Raw genomic sequence first — 19952 nt, forward strand, 5'->3', positions numbered from 1 at the left:
ATCAATGTGGCCACAATCAGATCTTATTGCATGGTGGACCAGGCTTGAGCAGCCAAATACCATCCCCTGCTCTTAATTTGGATGTTTGTAGAATCTATTTAAGCAATGTTGCTTGAGACATAAAGGATTGGCCAGAGAGAGAGAGAGAGAAAAGACAAGTTAATAGTTCCTCGAATGATCCACATTTTTTTCTCTTTGAGTGCTAAAGGCCCTGTTCCACATTTACTGCTGTTTGCATTTGACTCCACGTTGCCAGCAATTTTGTGGTTTCTCTTTTCTCTCGCTGTCGTTGTGTAATATTTTGGTTTCGTCAAGCCCCAGGCTCTTAACTTGAGATTTAGCCAATTGATGAGAAGTTCACTGTTTTACACTGCTGTCCCTAGAGGGTTTGGGGCAGTTTAAACAGTTTTATTTGTGTCTATGAATGTATATGATGCAGCACTTGACAGGTACTGCATGTGCCTCTACAGTTGCTTTTACTTTGATACTTGTGGAGTTTGGATTGTAAGAAGTGGTATCTCTGCAATGGCCGTCATGTTTGTGTTGGCAAAATCATAGCCTAAAGAAAAGGATAGTCTTCCCCTGCAATTAAATTGAACAAGTGGCAAGCCAACCGAGCTTTATCTGTTTTGTGCACATAGAAAGACTATCTTACATTGCTATACTCCTTTCACAATCTCAGGCTGTTCCAAAGTGGGTTATAGCCAAGGAATTACTTTCAAAGTGCATTCAGTGATGCCATGTAGGAAATATGTGCCTAGCAAGTCCCCACAAACAGCACAGATAATGTGCAAATAATTTAAATGCAGATGTTCATTGAGGAATAAAACCTTGTCCAAGATGCTGAGGTGTACTCCCCAGTTTTTCTTTAAAATTGTGCTTTAGAATCATTTACACACACTTGAGGAGTCAGATTGGGTCTCAGGACATCCAACACAGTGTGCACTAATGTCAGTGGGCACCCAAAATCTCTCGTGCAAGAATTGAACCCATAACTTTCCAACTCAGAGGCAGGAGTGCTACCCACTGAGACACATGGTTAAGCAGCATTGAAGGCCTGCTATTCAGCAGTTCCACTTCACTGCTGAAGACTGAGGTGAGAAATTCACTACCTGATTCACCAAATCAACACTTTGATTAATAGAGCCACTTAGAGGTTACTGCCTAACTGGTTTCCAGCATTCTCTGTGAATATGTGAAAATTGACCGTGATGGAGGGCCATTATTCATACTGGAATGTCATTCCAGGAAGGGAATATCACTCATACTTCTGCTCCTGATTTCTATTGGATAAATCTTGCCTGAATTGGCCTTGGCTTAATGTCAATTAAAGACAAGATTAGGCTCAGTTGTGAAGTCTCTCACAGTTGGTACTGGTATTCAATGTCAAAGTTCACAGTTAACAAATGGCCCGCTGGGCAAGATATTAGACAGTGGCAGTGCCGTGTAACTGTGACCAGTGAGAAGTTAAAAGCCTTTTGGAAATGATTGGAAAATATTGGTGAGGAATGATGACACATTCTAGACCTCGTAACCAGAGAAAAATGCAGAGTGAGATGCAAAGCAGGAAGGAAAGGAAAAGTAGAAGACTAAGCCCAATTCATGTCACTTTCCTTCTAGTGACATTACAGAATTCATCAAGGGAGTGGGATATCCCTCAGCCATCTCCCAGTTGACCCGCTCCAGGATATAAGAGACTGTAAAAGGAAAGCTAGAAGTAACCAATTAAAATGATAGAAGGTGCAATATAGTTTTACAAAGGGAATTTGTTCAGTACCGGTAGAGAAAGCATTTGTTCATTTGTTGCGAATCATTCCCATGATGTCACTTCTTGTGCTTGTGATAGTTAAAAGATACTTTGCTTTGTGATAGCTTTTGGCTGCCCCTCAAGTACTGTGTCCGTTGTGTAGAATGCTGTTAAATACCAACAGACTGTACAACAAGTGAGAGTATCTGTTTCCTTGACAACCCTGTGGCACTTTGTGATGAATTGAAGGGTTTGGTGAAAGGAGGTGAATATGGCAAGACCTTTGTCAGCTAGTTAACAGGATAAGAACACATGTAAAACTGGTAAAAATAAATTACATTAGGTTATATTACATTACTCTAAAGTCATACTGGACTCAAAATGCTAACTCTGTTTCTCTCTCAGCTGCTGCCAGACCTTCTGAGTTTCTCCAACATTCTTTATGTTTGTTACTGAATTTATCAAAAAGCAGTTAGATATTACATGTTTGAAGGAAGGATAAACTAGATGGGCTCAATGGTTTCCATCAAATGTATTGATCTTGGTGACATTTATCGCATTTATTCTAAATGTAACCAGGCATCAACAGTCTGTCTACCTATCAACATCTGATTACTATAGCCCTTTTCTGAGGTAAACTAAATAATGAGGGTTGGAGGTTTCCTGGACTTTGTGGAAGATTGTGAAGGATTCTTGCGATACATAATAATTTGCAGATGGTCAAATATCCTTTGTTTTGTAATATTCAATTGAGAGTCCTGAAATATTTCTCTGGAACCTTTGTGCTTGTTGACTGGGCATATTTAATTTCAGTGGCTGAGGTACATTCCTATTAGCTGCCCAGTTGTTACCATGTCTAAACTCCTCAGTAGTTTCCCATCTGGAAGCTAATGAAATGGCCCAAGATTTAGTTCCTCAATCTTACAAATGATGGAGTTTTCAGCTCTTGTCCCATTACTTGCAAAGAACTGAAAGTCCCAGAGGACCGTTCCCTCATCTTCAAGCGATGGCTGGTGGTGAGTTTAACCTGAGGGTCACTATGCCTCAGGTGAGAGGCAAAGTTGAGAAGTCAGGGCTTTTATGGTCACATGAAAACCTCCATGTTTGCTCCCTCAGGCAGTGTGGGAATTGAGCCTGCACTAGTGCATGATCACTGCATCCAAACCAGCCATCCAGCAACTGGGCTTATCAATGTACTTTACAAAGTAAGACACTGCTATTCGAAGCAATGTGGAAGCCACACATTTTCAAAGACAATTTAAGAATTGCATGCAGAACGTCCAATGACTACGTACGAACGATTACAGATATAAGAACTGTAACAGAGTGTTAATGTATACAGGATAGTGACTTACTGACTTGTAATTTGGCCTCAGATGCCAGTCACTATTAATTATTGTTTGTATTTATCAGAAATAGTTTACCAATACGCGGGAGGGGGAGGGAGGTTCACATAGTTCATTCGTGATTAGTCATTCAGTTCTATTCTCAAAGCTTGCTATTGTGATTACTCTAAAGTCGCATCCAGTGAAGTACAGACTTCAGCAATCAGGCCTAATGTGTAGATAATAAGCACACTAAAGTGTTTACATAGAGAAGTATGTCTCCTGCACCCCCTGGTACTTTGACCCAGAGAGAATACAGTTTTAAGCTGTTCCTGTAGCATGTCAAAAAACTATGATCACTTCAAAATACAAACACAAGCATGTTTAGTTTTTTTGTGTATGTATTTGATTTTTCTGTCTTTATCTATTCCCTCTAGGAGAGTAATTGTATTATGCTGGGGTTCTGCTCCACAATTCCTATATCTACACAGCAATTAGCCCTGGCTGGCAGCCCTGTCAGTGAAGAATCCAGGCTTCATCCTGAGTTGAAGTTCTCACACACATGTCCTTCTTGCAAGAACTAGTTTTGTATCCCTAATTTGTGGGACAACAAGTCAAGTGAGTGCACCTTCCTTCCTGCTAATGTCTTGAGTAATAAATGAGTTTACAACCACCCAGGCCAGAATTCCCTCTCCAATCCATTCAGGACGGAGCATTCCACATGATCAGCAATCCATCCACTGGCTGAAAAATTGGTCTGTCCCCACTGACAGTGCAGTATTGCTGCAGTATGCATTATCTAGAAGATGCACTAAAGCAAATCACCATGACTTCATGTTTCAAATGCACAACTTTGATCAAGGGTAATGGGTGTATAGGAACATTTCTACCTCCAAGGGCCCCTTCAAGTCACAAGCCATCCTGACTAGTACTTTTTGATCATCATTCATTCACCATCATTGGATCAATATCCTGAAGCTCCGCTACCTAAAAAGCAAAGTTAGATTCACATTTATCACATGCTGCAACAGTACAGAAAGGCAGGCCACCATCACAACCTCAAGAGGAACCAGGAATGAGCAGAAAATGCCAGCTACACTTGCATTCTGAAAATTTTAAGCAAAGCCCTTTGCCTCTCAGCTGTCATTCTTTTTTAAATGCCCACAAAAGAAATATTTGTTTGGCCTACTGTCCAATTTTGTGACGATGCTTCCGTGAGGTCTGTCTACATTGAAGGCTCTGATTAATGTTGCTAAAGGTCTTGTGGTGTAATAGAAACCAAGCAGAGGCTCGGAGACTGCTTTGTGAAGCACCTACACTCAGTTCGTGACAAATTATTAGCCTCATCTTCCCTCCCACCTACCCGCCCCTCCCTCCTCACTAACCAACCCCCATCCCTACTCCCTACCTACAGTCACCTTTACTAGCTTCATCCCCGCCTCCTTGACCTGTCTGTCTTCTCTCCACCCATCTGCTCCTCAATCCAACTTCTATCACTGCCTCCCCCTCTTTCTATTTATTTCAGAGCCCCCTTCCCCTCCTCCGTTTCTGAAGAAGGGTCCCGACCCGAAATGTCAGCTTTCCTGCTCCTCTGATGCTGCCTGGCCTGCTGTCTTCATCCAGCTCCACACTGTGTTATCTCAGACTCCAGCATTTGCAGTTCCTACTATGTCCTTGTGGTGTAATAGGTTGTGCCACTGCTTGATGGCTAAGGGAAGTGCATTTATAAAATAACCAGACAGTTTGATTATCAACCTTCAAATTAATCAACATATACCAATAGCAGACAGCTAAGAGTGGGAGAAATTTCTGCATAGGCTATGAGATGGAAAGAATATCGCAGCCTCTACCATCACTGTCCATATCTCCAAAACTACAACAGGCATGTAAAGGTACTTTTGATTTGATTTATTGTTGTCCCATGTACCTAAGTACAGTGAAAAACTTTGTTTTGTGAGCAGCACAAGCAGATCATAGCAAACAAGGACAGGCAATCATAGGGTGCTTAGACAGAGCGAGGTGTACAAGGTTACAGTTGCAAAGCGAGATCAACATTATTTGAAGCATATTGCCTCAGTGAACAATAGTGGCTGATGCTGAGCTGCATCAGTTTTATAATTTGCTGACCTATCCAAGGAAGAGAAACAAAATTATTCAGAGTTCACACACTCCATCGAGAACTAATAACCTTTGCTTGAAGATGTACCTGTTTTAACAAAGGAGGAATTTAGCTCAAATTGTGGCACCTATTTTGATGATATAACCTAGTGAGATGGCAAAATGAGTTCTGAGGAACATTCACTGGACCCGAAACTCTTCATAGATGCTGCCAGACCTGCTGAGCTTTTCCAGCAACTTCTGTTTTTGTGGCAATAACGGGAACTCTGGTAAAGAATCATAGGACAGTTGGTACTGTCCTCATAGAAAGAGCTGGCATGTTCAGGAAATGTGAAGTGCAAAGTAAAAACAATGTGTTAGACGCTGTTAAACCATTGGGGTATTTTAATTAGAGCTGGGCCATTCATATAAATCCCATCAGACTGGGTTTAGTGTAATCAGCCAATCACTGTGATAAATTTAACTAGGACATTGCTGACATTTTCATTTGCTGACAGTGTAGATAGAGAAAAGTAACTTTATTTTGTGGTTAGAGGATTAGACAGTAGGTTAGACCAAACTGGAATGAGTTAGTCTGCAAGCTGGAATTTGAGAAGCTGCTAAATGTACTGTTTTATAGCTCAGGTAAAATCCTATTCAAAGCATCTGAAAGCATTCAAAATCCCCACAGTGTGGAGGCACCACTAAAGGTAACCAGACTCAAATGACTGTATAACAATCAGATAAGGTGAAATGAGCTAGTTAATTTGGTGACTACATGGTAATTGAGGAATAGAACACAAAATTGCTTAGATAACAAGGTGTAGAGCTGGAAACACAGCAGGCCAAGCAGCATCAGAGGAGCAGGAAAGCTGACGTTTCGGGCCTAGACCCTTCTTCAGAAATGGGGGAGGGGGTTCTGAAATAAATAGGGAGAGAGCGGGAGGCGGATCCACTATGGTTTTTCCGGAGGGAGGACGGTAACTTCTTCAGGGTAGGCATCCTTAGAAGAGGCTTCGCAGTGGGGTTAAAATTGTTTCAGAGATAGTAGGAACTGCAGATGCTATAAACCTCGCCTCCCCCTCTCTCCCTATTTATTTCAGAACCCCTTGCCCCTCCCCCATTTCTGAAGAAGGGTCTAGGCCCGAAACGTCAGCCTTCCTGCTCCTCTGATGCTGCTTGGCCTGCTGTGTTCATCCAGCTCTACACCTTGTTATCTCAGATTCTCCAGCATCTGCAGTTCCTACTATCTCTGAAACAAAGTTGCTTAGTTTTGTTTTCTGTTATTATCTGATTCTGCATTATTAGGAACCTTTAAATCAGAATGGCAGGAACTTTGACTGAAATATAGAAAGTAGGAGCAGGAGACCATTCGGTCCTTTCAGTTGGCTCTGCCGTTTGTTATGACCATTGCTAATCATCCACCTCAGTACTTTATTCCTGCCTGACCGCTACTGGTGCCTGGCTTTAGGATTTATCACGTTGCCACCCTCAGTGAGCTTGCTGAAATAGTCAATCCTCCTTATTTGAGCCCTGGACTCTTTGACCACGTGGGGCATCACAAAAGAACTTGCTGATCACAAAAATGCCCTGGACAGCGATCAAAGAGAGTTGGCAACCTCACTTTATTTTCACACCTTGAAACCAGGGAAAGTGAAGGCAGTGGCCACACCCAAAACAGGAGATGGAGCTTGATGACCCTGTGCCATGATTTTTGGCTGTTCTGTGGTAACATGGAGAATGCCAGGAAGAGAAGCTGATTGGAGACATCCAAAGGGAGAATTGTGATGCAACTCACTGCATGAGGTCTTTGAACAATGTTCAGTAAATCGTGGAAGGAGGTCAATAATAATGTCCTTCTGGATCACCACATTGGTTCATCAGTAATAGCCTTCTGGCCAGTGTCTTAAGATAACACCAGAGAAATTATTAAATTGAATTGGCCTTATTGTCATATGTACTCAAATGAGTACAGTGAAAAGTTCATAATTTGCCATATACAATTAGTCATCATCCGTTCGAGTTTTACCTATTCTTCGGCCATAAAATTGGATTGTGTTATCTTTCTGTGCTGAAGGCTATTCCGTGAGCTTGCTGAGTCCACAGGCTGAGCTGAGGTCTGGCACTGCTGGGAAGTGGTTCAGACTCTCAACATTGCAGCCTGACCTCTCTCACTCACACGCATACAGATCCCAGGGTCTCCTGGTCAGACAGGATATAACCATCCAGGCAAACACAGCCAACTCATTCAGAGGGTGATCAGCTCCGTCCCGTGCAGAAGCAGTATTTACCAACACTGTGCTGTGTGGGTAAGTAGGTGATTAACTCAACCTTCGGCGAAACGCGGAGCATTTGTCTGACTGTCAGCAATTGTTTTAATTGGATTAGGAAGCTGGTCCAACATTAAATCGGAAACACTGTGAACGCGCTGGGCTTTGTGCAATTTTTAATCGAGTGGCGTTTAGAAAACTCTTTTCAACTCGAGTGCTGGCGAAGGCTGTGATAATATCGTAGGGGCGCTGTGTAACTAATTACTGTACATGGTAATGAGTATGTTCGAGCAGAGTTGGTAAGTGCCCTGTGTCTAAGGTACTCCGGGTGAAATGCCTAACCAGCCCCATTGCTCTCTGTCACCCCAAATTCTCAGCAGACTGGTCTCCTCGCTGAGACCGCAGTGTTGCCTTGTTTCTGACTTTGCAGCCTGATAATTGAAGGGAAATTGCGGTTTCTTCCACAAATGTTTTACTGCTTTCAGGTGTTGTCTGGGGACCAGCGTTGAGAGTTAAAGGTCATCTCATCTCTGATCCGCTTGTTTAAACAATGCAACCCGGGCTAAGTTATCTGCAGAGTCCCTTGCTAACACTGAAGCAGAAAATCTCGTCAGTTGAAATAGTCCTGTCTGGCCAAAGCTTCCTAAAGTGTCTAGTTATTTTAAATTGATGAACATTTTACTTAAAACGTTGATAAGGGGAATGTCCAACAAGAACATGTCAAAAGAGAAAATGTCTTTGTTGGAGTGTGTTTTATAACTGGATATGGTACCTTCTTCAGACCATTTATATCTAAATGAAGTGGGATTGAGTTTGAAGAAAATATTCAGCTATGCAGCCCTCTCCTAACACGAGGACATCACAGAGCTCAGTGATTGATGTGACCTCTGTATGAGCAATGCTGTAGTCAGTTTATGCCCCACAGCAAGGAATGGCCTAATGACCAATTAATCTCTTGTTTTTTTTCACTTCTCTTGACTGGGGAAGAAATATTGACCCGGCCTTTTCAGAGAATTACCCATCTTTTCTTCAACATAGTGCAGTAGGAGCTAGGTACACCTGCCTGAGGGGGCAGGTGGAGTCTCAGTTTAGTGTCTCATCCAAAAGATGCACGTTCAACTTGGATAAAAGTGTTCAAGGAAACCTTGACTTCTGTTAGGGGTTGGGGATGAAAACCAGAACCACCATGTGCCACTCTTATTACAGTGGTGTTTTGATTGGATTCATATTGGTGCATTGTGAGCGTCAAACTGAAAAGAAAATGTTTGCCAAGCACTTCCTTTGTCTGGGAAATAACACCCCTTTGAAATATTTTATATTTTTATTATAGAGTTCCTGCTAAACAACACTACCGAGGATTACTCATAGATGTTTCCAACATGGAATGAGGCCATTTCGCCCATCATGTTTGTGCTGGTCAACAAAGATCTGACTACACTAATCCCATTTTCCAGTTCTTGGCCCATAGCCCTGGAAGTTATGGCAATGCAAGTCAATACCTAAATACTGCTTCAATGCTGTGAGTTTCTGATTCAACCACCCTTTCAAGTCGCAAGTTATAAACACCCACTATCTGCTGGGTGAAAAGATTTCTCTTCGAGTCTCCCCAAGCATTCTACCTCTTACTTTAAACCTGTTCCTCCCATGCTTAGTGACCCCTTTACTAATGGAAAAAGTGCCTTGCTATCTGCCTTATCTATGCCTTTCATAATCTTGTACTCATCTGTCTGGTCTCCTCTCAACTCCAGTTCATCCAATCATTCCCCATAGCTTAGACCCTCCAACCCAGACAGCATCCTACTAAGTCTCCTCTGCACCCTCCCTAGTGCAATCACATCCTTCCCATTATGTGGTGACCAGAACTGCATGCAGTGCTCCAATTGTGGCTTAACCAACACTTTTTATTGTTTTATGATTTATGGTTTTCATAGAAAAATCAATGGAAGCATAATATGCAAACACCATCCGTAATCCTGGCAGATCTTCTATTTATTCTGTTAACCCTAGCATTGATTTTGTTCAATCATTATTGACCAAATTTTACTGACATGGCCTGAAATCACTCTTTGTGAATCCAGCAGGTTTACATTGGAATTGCAATTGGTGTGTGATCTAGTGACTTAAGCACTCCTTTTGACACCAAATGCAAGTAGTTAGTGAATGCCAAATGCCAAGTGCAAAGAGGAGGTGGAGAGTTATCTACATTGAAAAAATATCTTTTGGTTCTTGGTTTTGAACATATAAAACAAACAGGAAGCTCTCCAACCAAATAGACAGGAGACTTATTTCAGTAACTTAGAGACTGTAGGGATTGTAGATGCTGGAAGCTAGAATCAATTAATGTGGAGCTGGTAAATGGGGAGGCAATGGCCTAGTGGTATTATTGTTGGACTGTTAATCCAGAGACCCAGATAACATTCTGGGGACCCAGGTTCAAATCCTGCCACAGCAGATGGTGGAATTTGAATCCAATAAAAATATTTGGAATTAAGAATCTAATGATCACCATGAGCCCGTTGTTGATTGCTGGAAAAACCCCATCTGGTTCACTAATGTCCTTTAGGGAAGGAAACTGCCATCCTTACCTGGTCTGGCCTACATGTGACTCCAGACCCACAGCAATGTGGTTGACTTTTAACTGCCCTCTGGGCAATTAGGGATGGGCAGTAAATGCTGCCTCACCAGTGACGCCCTCATCCTGTGGATGACTAAAGGTAAAGCACAGCAGGTCAGACAGCATCCATAGGATTTTGGCCCAAAACATCGACTTTTCTTTTCCTCTGACCTGCTGTGCTTTTCCAGCTCCACATTTATTGATGCTTATTTCAATATTTCAGCTGGTGCTCTATGTTACTCATAAAAGTTCAAGCATTGCTGAGTGTTGTGTGGAGTGAAATAACTAGTGATCCTGAAAGGGGAACTGTTCAAAGTGGCATGATCATGTTTTATAAGTGGTTCTCGCAGGAGGAATGTGAATGCTGCTCTTTCTGTGTTCTTCCAGTCTGCCTAAGAATTGCACTCCCCACCCGCACTCATCTCCTGATCAAACAAGTTTTACAAAACATTCACAGCTACCCAATTTTCACCCGAACCAGAATTCAACGCCCTGACTACACCGCCTCCCCTCCAAACCAACCCACCCAGTTTAGCAATGTGAAGATATTGCACAGAAAATATTCATGCCTCACCTAGGATCATAGCAAAAAAAACCTTTCTCCTTTAACACAAGTTATATCTACAGGACAGTTCCCCAAATCACTGTGTCGAATCCAGGTCAGAGCTTGGATTGACCATGTTTTCTAGGGTTTACAGTTTCCTGTCTTTCTTTCTTTATTCATTAAGGGGATGAATGCGTCACTGACCAGGCAGCATTTATTGCCCATCCCTAATTGCCCAGAGGGCAGTTAAGAGTCAACCACATTGTTGTGGGTCTGGAGTCACATGTAGGCCAGACCGGATAAGGATGGCGGTTTCCTTCCCTAAAGGACTTTAGTATGTTGGGCTTAGGGATCTATCATGTACATTATCGTTTCACAAGTTTGCGACGCATCCATCACTCTAAATTTTTAAATATACTTTTGAGCAAAACTGGTTTGCCTGCTCAGTTTTCCTTGTTCTAAGGGCAAAAGTCAAAAGCAATGTGCAAGCAGTTAATGATACAGCCTCGAACAGGTCGTTGTCAGCAGTACAAGCAGTTAAGTGCTGGAAGATGTCAACAATGGTCAGTAGGATGTGGAATTGAAGAAACAACAATTTATTTGTGGCAAGGTTTCTTCAATGCATTCTTTACTAGAAAATTGCCAAAGTGCTATTTATAAAAGGATGTACAGTATTGTCATTTATAAAGTATGAAGAGGAAATCCAGCATTTAGAACTCAGACTGCATGAGGGGAACTTTTTTAAAAAAAAAAATACAAAAGATAGACAAATAGCTGTACTGCATGCAGAGATTAGAAAGTTTATGGTAGAAGTCAGCTAGATCAGAAAATATTATTTAGATAATTCCACCACTGTCCACAGAGATCAGGTGAGATTGTCATGATGGTTCAGTCAGGTGATAGAGTAAACAGGAAGAATGGGGGTCATAGATTTAAGGGAAGGGGCAGGAGACAAACAAGCAATTCTGTGGATTTTTTTCACCCAGAAGTTGGGGAACCATCTGGAACATGACTACCTGAAAGAATGTTGGAAAGGGTACCCTAACAACATTTAAGAACTATTTAGATAAACACTTAAAACACCATAGCAAACAAGGTTACAGGCCAAGTGCTGGAAAAAGGGATTAGAATAGATAGGTGCTTGATGACTGGCACAGAATTGATTGATCAAAGGGCCTCTTTCTTTGTAAAGCAGAGATTTTCAGGTCAGATCGATTGAGGTACATTAAGACCATGGAGTCTAGCAGCAATGTAGGCCAAGAGAGAGATTTGTTTGTGAGAAGTCTGGTTGCTAGATAATTGGGCTTGGCAATGCAGAACTGGAAGAGAACGTTCACAATGTCATCTCTAGAGGTGACAGACATGAAGCTAAAGGCCTAGTTGTAGCAATGAAAAGTCAGATCACAGTCAGGCAATAATTCAGAGATGGAGAAAAAAAAATTTTGATTTTGCGGGGAGGACATCAACGCCTGAAGTATTTAGGCTGAAGAAGTTGCCAGATGGAATGATCCAGTCCAGTGACATTCTGTTGCTAACACAGTGAAAGCTCAAATATTTATGAGCCTTATGAGTTGGGTCAGGGGTTTGAGAAGATCATTAGCAGGCTCTTTCCTCTTGGTACCTGATGTCCATAAGGTACACTTGCACAAGGGTCATGAGCTAATGATCATTGGCAGGAATTGAGCTAGATTTCTTTTTGGCTAGGTCATATAAATAGCTGCTATTCATAGTGACATAAACATAAATAGTACCATGCAAGTAAACATCAGAACAAACACATACTGTAAATGAGAATAAGCCTGGCACATATTGTACTAATACCATAATAAACACAGTAATATTTATTATAATGCAAGTACATTGGGGGTTGTGCTTAGATTAAAAACAACACAATGTGTCAGTACAATATTTCTCAATGATAATGGAATCCAATATATGAGTGTAAAAGACAAGGCTGAAGTCTTCACAACAAACTTCAGTCAGACTGTGAGTGGATAATCACAATAGCTATTCCATCATCAGGCCAGACATTGAGACTGTTTGCTTATGACTGCACAGCGTGCTGTTCCATTCACCATTTCTCAGTCAACTAAGCTGTCTAACCTTGCATGCAGCACGACCTGCTTGGGCTAATAAGTAGTACACAACATTCATGTCACACCAATTGGATGCGGTAACCACTTCCTAGAGAAGGTTACAACAGCCCTTTATATGTCGAGTTAATATTAAATATACTCACATTCTGCTTATCAATGTACACATTTGAATATTCCAAGGACAAGGAATATGCAGACATAAGACCATGGAAGAGGTACTTAAAATTGCAAAAGTTTGAGAAAAAAGTCTTAAAAATCCAGAAAATAAAATATCAGTATTCAGCCATTTGGTCAGAATTGAAAGGCTACAGCAATCTGTCCTACAAGTTAAAGTGGAGAGGAACAGAACGAGAGGTTGACCTGAGTGTGGTTGCTTGATGGATGTCACAGACTGGTGTTGGGTGAGCTGGAACAAAGCTTACAGAGAATGTACAAAACAAACAGGGGTGGCTAAAAGCAGCAGCAGAATTCCAAGGATGAGTTTGCATAACTGATTCTCATCTGCCATTGCACAAATCTGAAAATTGTCGGGTTCATAGTTCCTTGAAGGTGGAGTCGCAGATGGACAGGATAGTGAAGAAGATGTTTGGTATGTTTGCCTTTATTGATCAGTGCATTGAGTATCGGAGATGGGAGGTCATGTTGCGGCTGTACAGGACATTGGTTAGGCCACTTTTGGAATATTGTGTGCAATTCTGGTCTCCCTGCTATAGGGAAGATATTGTGAAACTTGATAGGGTTCAGAAAAACTTACAAGGATGCCAGGACTGGAGAGTTTTAGCTGTAAGGAGAGGCTGAATACGCTGGGACTATTTTTCCTGAAGTATGGGAGGCTGAGGTGTGACCTTTTATAGAGGTTTATAAAATCGTGAGGGACATGGATAGGGTGAATGGCCAAGGTCTTGGAGGGGTGAAGGGCCTGTTCCTGTGCTGTAATTTTCTTTGTTCTTTGTTCTTTTGTCTTTTCCTCAGGGCATGGGAGTGCAAAACTAGAGGGCACAGGGTAAGGTGCGAGTGGAAAGATTTTAAAGGGACCTAAGGGGCAACCTTTTCGTGCAGAGAGTGGTGCATGTATGGAATGAGCTGACTGAGGAGGTGATGGAAGTTGGTACGATGACAAAACTTAAAAGGCATCTGGATGGCTCCACATACAGGAAGGGTTTAGAGGGATTTGGGCCAAATGCTGGCAAGTGGGACTAGATTAATTTAGGATATCTGGTTGGCATGGACGAGTTGGACTGAAGAGTCAATGTGCATTTGAAAATCATTCATTGTCAATCACTGAAAACTCTAGGATTCTAAAATCGACCAGCTATTCTCAAAACTGCAGCGTTGGACTGCAGTAGTTTAAGAAGGCAGCTCACTACCACCTTCTCAAGGGCAATTAAGGACGGGCAAGAAATGCTAGCCCAGCTAGTGATGCCCATGTCCCATGACCCGATATATAAAAAATATTTCTCAAGCTATATCCAGTTAAGAGGCATTAACCTGATAAGAAAGCCCCATGGAAAAACAAAAAAATTTTGGTTAGTCTGATGGTAAAATTCATATTTGTAGACTTACATCATCATTTGAAGTTGGCAGACAAATTTTATAAGGCTGCTATCAAAGTATGCATGGTCCTTGACTTTATAAATTAGAAACATGAGTACAGAACTGAAGTTATAGTAAACATTTGCAAACCATTGGGTAAACCTCAACTGTGTCCAGCTCCAGCTGTTAAACTTTAGGAGGGATGTCAAGGCTTTGCAGAAGATACAGAGAGACTTATTGGAAGTTATTGGGCTGTGGGATGTTAGTTGTACAGAAACCTTGGAGAAGCCAGAACAGAGCAGAACAAAATAAGATGAGATTGAATAAAGGTGTTTAAAAAACCATGAAGGGAATTAACAAGAGTAAAGAGAAATTAGTGCTACTGTCAGCAAAATCAGGGAGAGAGTACGCAAATTTAAGGTAATAGCCAAAAGAGAGACAATGAGCAGTCATTTTATGCAGCAATAAACAGGTGGTGGAAACAGTCTGGAGTAACTTTCAAAAGAGAATTAGAGAATTACTTGAAAAGGAGCTATTGTCAAAGAGCAGGAAACTGCATCAATTGGATAGCTCTTTCAAAGTGCAGGAACAGACATGATGGGCCAAATGGCCTCTTTCTATGCTCTAAGGTTCTTTACACAGTGCCTCAAAACAGTTATGATGCAGAATTATCCTGTACCAGTTGCTTCTGATGCTGACAGCTTGTAAATGACATACTGTTGTTAATTTAAATGGTTGTGGGATAAAGGCACCACAAAGTGCACTGTTGAGGATACACAATAGTGAGAAGCTAGCATATGATAAAGCTAGCCCACATGATTTAAAGCAATCCATATCTTTTAAAGGAGAGTATGTGGTGGCTAAAGCAGGTGCTGGAATGCATTTTAAAAGTGATGCTCAGCTGGAGACACTTAGTAATGCTACAGTATGGAGGAGAGTGTGCTGTAAGATGTTCCAGTGTAACACTGTAGAAGAAGAACGATCATATCTGTCCATAGGAAGCCAGAACACTGTCTAGATAGACTTTGTGACAGTGATGGAACCATATGACCATGAGACGATCTGTTCCAGGAGTCTAGTCCCAAGGATCTGAATTGAAAACAACTCTTAAAAAGCACCAAAGACTTTGACAATCTTAACAAAATCCAATAGAAAGCAATCAACCACGGACCTGCAAAGTAGTTAATAATTCCTTTGACGTGCTGCTCGATACATGTGTTCAGCTAGGCCAGGTTAACAGAACATACAGACTGGAGCTGATAGACGTTTGGTGCAATTTCCCAGCAGGCATGCTGATGTACTCACCAATGGTCTCTGATGGGGTTTGCACCCTCAGTTATGTAATCTTGGAAGTCTAACGCACAGAAAAATGCCCTTCGGCCCATTGAGTCTGCGCCAGTCAAAAGCAGGCACCTAACTGTTCTAATCCATGACGTGCTGTAGATTGGTGGAAAAAGACATTTGCAGTGCTGATAACTTTGTGAAAATTGTGGTTTAGTTAAAGAGTGATGACAGGTTGTGAGTATACGTGAGTTTACACAGTTGTGTGAGTGATAGATTTGGAAGTTGTGCTAGTTTAAAAAGTAGCTTTGAAGTACTCTGTCCATATTGATGAAATCACCAGTTTATAGTGATAGAAAAAACCAAATCGATGATGGTGATATGGCTTTCATCATGCAGAAATAATATGCAGAATCAATTGTTTAAATGCTGATAGGTTGAATGTAGATGGGTCAGATATTAATTATTAATCTGCAGCATAAACATTCAAATCTTTACTGACTGAGCAGTTAATGTATCCTTTCGTGTGATACAGAGCTACCCAGGGAAAATGGTGCACATAAACTAGCTTCAGCATGCGTGAACCAGAGAGGCTAGAACGATTACCTGCAGTTCCTGCTTGCGTTCAATGAAATGAAAATGCACATGCAGCATCTGAGCACAGACCCCAGAGTTTAAAAACCAGGCGGGAAAACACACTGACGCTTCATCAGAAGTTGCACTGAGGATGTTACCAAGCACGGTAACAAAAAGTCTGCAGAACAACAAACCAGCTTGGCGAGCCAACCAACCACAACACCCACAACCTGAGCGCAGGATTGTACAAAATAACGACGAACTGGAGCATTTGAATAGCTTGCTGTCATGCACTGTCAATGATCACATATTAAGGGCAGAGATGGTAAGAACTGCAGATGCTAGAGAATCTGAGATAACAAGGTATAGAGCTGGATGAACACAGCAGGCCAAGCAGCATCAGAGGAAGAAGGGTCTAGGCCCGAAACGTCAGCCTTCCTGCTCCTCTGATGCTGTTTGGCCTGCTGTGTTCATCCAGCTCTACACCTTGTTATCACATATTAAGGGCAGTTCTTTTGGCCTGATGTGGTACACAGAATTCACCTCAATCCATTGAGAAGATGCATGAGATGATGAATAAGCAGAAATACAAACTATCCAGGACTGACTTACTGATTGCAGGATGACTGACCTTGTTTCGTTTTTTGTTGTTTTTTCTTGTAACCTTATTCTCTTCATTTCAAGGTCTGTAATACGGTAACAGTGTAGAACAGCCCAGCTTATCAGCCAGTCATGTTCCAAATAAAAACACAAAGCCTAATGTTATATTTTGTTGCAGCTATATACTGACTGTCAGTTTGGAGGCAATGTTGACCAGGCCATGTTTATTGTGCATCCCGTGTTTTTTTTGAGGAGTTGATGGTGGGTCTTATTTTCCAGTGCTGGTTTTATAACTGCTCCTACAGTTGCTTCTCACTCTCCAGCGAGAGTCTGATTAACTGTATTTGTGGGTGACAGCCACGGTAGCACTGTCTCCCCTGACCATAAAGCTGAAGATTCAGGTTCCACTCCAGAGAATTGAGTGTATAATCCAGACCAGCACTCCATGCAGCATTGAGAGAGTGTTGCATTAATCAGAGGTGCTGATGGATGGGCTGTTAAACTAAGGCCCTATCTAACATTCCAGCAGGATGCAAAACATCCTGTGGTACAATTTCAAAGAGTAGAACTCTCCCCTGTTCCTGACCAAGATTCATCCCAAACCAAACACTCATGACCTGACCATTATCACATTGCGGTTTTAGTCGAATTTAAATGTGCACAAATTAGCTGCTGTATTTCATACAATGCAACAGGGACTACATTTGAGAAGAGGCTGTAAGGTAGGGACATCCTGATCGAGTTTATAAAAATGCAAGTCTTTCCTTTAATCTGTAGGATAGACTGGGCAGGTAGATAGCAGATGATCGATTCAAGTTGAAAAAACAACCTGGCATCTTTCACAGTCATTTTAATTATTGGGTTTTAATCCATAAATTGTCAGATCTTATTGAATTCAGCTTCATAATTTTGTCATGGTGGGAATTTGAACTACTAACCTCTTGATTTGTTCGCTCACTACTACAAAATACCCATATCTGTCCAGAGAAGGCACTGCATGTTTATTTGGCTAGACCCAGCATCTTCAGTTTTACCATGAGTGGATATGTTTTGGAGAAAGGAGTGTGGTTTTTCTTTAATTCTTTCTAGAGAAATGGGTGTCGTTGGCTGGGCCAACGTTTTATTGCACAACACTAATTGCACCTTGAAGGTGCAGGTGAGCTATCTTCCTGAACTGTGCAGTCTGTGTGCTGTAGGTAGACCCACCATGCTGTTAGAAAGGAGTTGCAGAATTTTGACCCAGCAACACTGAAGGAATGGGAATCTATTTCCAAGTCAGGATGGTGAGTGGCTTGGAGGGGAACTTTGTAGATGGTGGGTCTCCCATATATCTGCTACCCTTGTCCTTCTAGATGGTATTGGTTACAGATTTGCAAGGTGCTGTGGAAGGACCCTTGATGAGTTGCTGCTGTGTGTCATATAGATATTCTCCACACTGTTCCACTGGTGATGGATGCAGTTCAGTGAAGTGGCCTACTTTGCCCTGGATGGTGCTAAGCTTCTTGACTGCTCTTGGAGCTGCTTTCATCTAGGCTAGCGAGGAGTATTCCATTACACTCCTGACTTGTGCCTTGTAAATGATGGACAGTCTTGGGGAGTCAGTAGGTGAGTTACTTGCTGCAGAATTCCCAGTCTATGATCTACTGTTGTAGCCACAACATGTATATGGTCGATCCAGTTTCTGCTCAGTGGTAATCCTAGGATGCTGATGGTTTTAGTTCCGCACCAATGCGACTGCATATCCTAGTGGGATGTACAAGTCGTTGTGAGGCCGCATTTGGAGTACTGTGTACAGTTTTGGTCACCTGTTACAGGAAAGACATAGTTAAATTGGAAAGTGTGCAAAGAAGATTTATGAGAATGTTGCCAGGACTAGTAGGCCTGAGTTATAGGGAGAGGTTGGCCAGGATAGGACTTTATTCCTTGGAATGTAAGAGAATGAGGGGTGACCGTATTGAAGAGCATAAAATCATAAGGGTCATAATAGGATGAATGCATATAGTCTTTTTCCCAGGGATGGGTAATTGAAAACTAGAGGGCATAGGTTTAAGGTGAGATGGGAAAGATTTAAAAAGGACCGGAGGGGCAACTTATTCACACAGAGTGTGATGTGTATATGGAATGGGCTGCCAGAGAAGGTGGTTGAGGCAGGTACAATAGCAACATTTTAAAAAGCATATAGATAGGTATATGGATGTAAAGGGTTTGGGGGGATATGGACCAAATGCGGGCAATTGGAATTAGCTGTGTGGACACCATGGTCAGCATGGACCAGTTTGGGCTGAAGGACCTGTTTCCATTGCTGTATTATTCTATGATTCTATATAGCAGGTGAATTATTTGCACAGCATTTTCTGTTCTTTGTCTTTTTTTCTTCATTCCTGTTTTCATCTCCTCCCCTGAAGCAGTTGACATCTGTGGTGAGAGATAGTAAGAACTGCCGATACTGGAGTCTGAGATAACACAGTATGGAGCTGGAGGAATACAGCAGGCCAGGCAGCATCAGAGGAGCAGGAAAGCTGACGTTTCGGGTCAGGACCCTTCTTCAGAAATGGTGTTCTGCTATCTGATATTTAATGAAAATGGTTATGAGTCATGGATGACCTATAAAGTTTACCAGGATTAGACAGGTTAAATGCAGGAAGGATGTTCCCAATGACCAGGGAGTCCTGAAGCTGGGGTCACTGTATAAAGACACAGGGTAGGCTATTTAGAACTGAGATGAGGAAAATTTTCTTTATCCAGAGAGCAGTGAGCCTGTTGAAATCTCTGCCACAGAAAGCAGTTGAGGCCAAAACATTTGAATGTTTTCAAGAAGGAGTTACATCTAGTATTTAGGGTTAAAGGGATCAAAGGATATGGAGCAAAAGTCAGACTAGGTAACAGAGCTGGATGATCACCCATGATCGTATTGAATAATGGAACAGGCTTGAAGGGCTGAATGATCCATTTCCATTTGTTTTCTGTTCTTCTAAGTTAGTGACTGTCATTTAACTATTGTTAGCTACTAACAGTCCTCATTAACAGATATTCACCCTCCTAGCCAGATCGTTATCAACTTCTTCATCTATCCAACTGTTCTTCTCTCCCTTTGGGCTCTAACCCCACCTATTATTTACTCCTTAGCTCCTCCCTGCCACCCTATCTTCTGCATTTAAACAGACATTTTCCTAGCTACAAGGTGCAGGGCTGGATGAACACAGCAGGCCAAGCAGCATCTGCTCCTATGATGCTGCTTGGCCTGCTGTGTTCATCCAGCGCTGCCCCTT

The 19952-nt window shown here is 41.9% G+C and overlaps 1 long non-coding RNA gene across 1 annotated transcript in view; it reads left to right on the top strand.

Annotated features, from left to right (window-relative positions):
* Positions 1–7650: 7650 nt before the first annotated feature.
* LOC125484232 overlaps positions 7651–19952 on the top strand; it is a 24079-nt gene continuing 11777 nt past the window's right edge. Inside the window, exon 1 of the long non-coding RNA XR_007263067.1 lies at positions 7651–7738. This is a non-coding gene — a long non-coding RNA (uncharacterized LOC125484232). The remainder of the gene's footprint in view (positions 7739–19952) is intronic.

Source organism: Rhincodon typus, chromosome 10 (assembly GCF_021869965.1).
Source record: "Rhincodon typus isolate 14 chromosome 10, sRhiTyp1.1, whole genome shotgun sequence".
NCBI lineage: Eukaryota > Metazoa > Chordata > Chondrichthyes > Orectolobiformes > Rhincodontidae > Rhincodon > Rhincodon typus.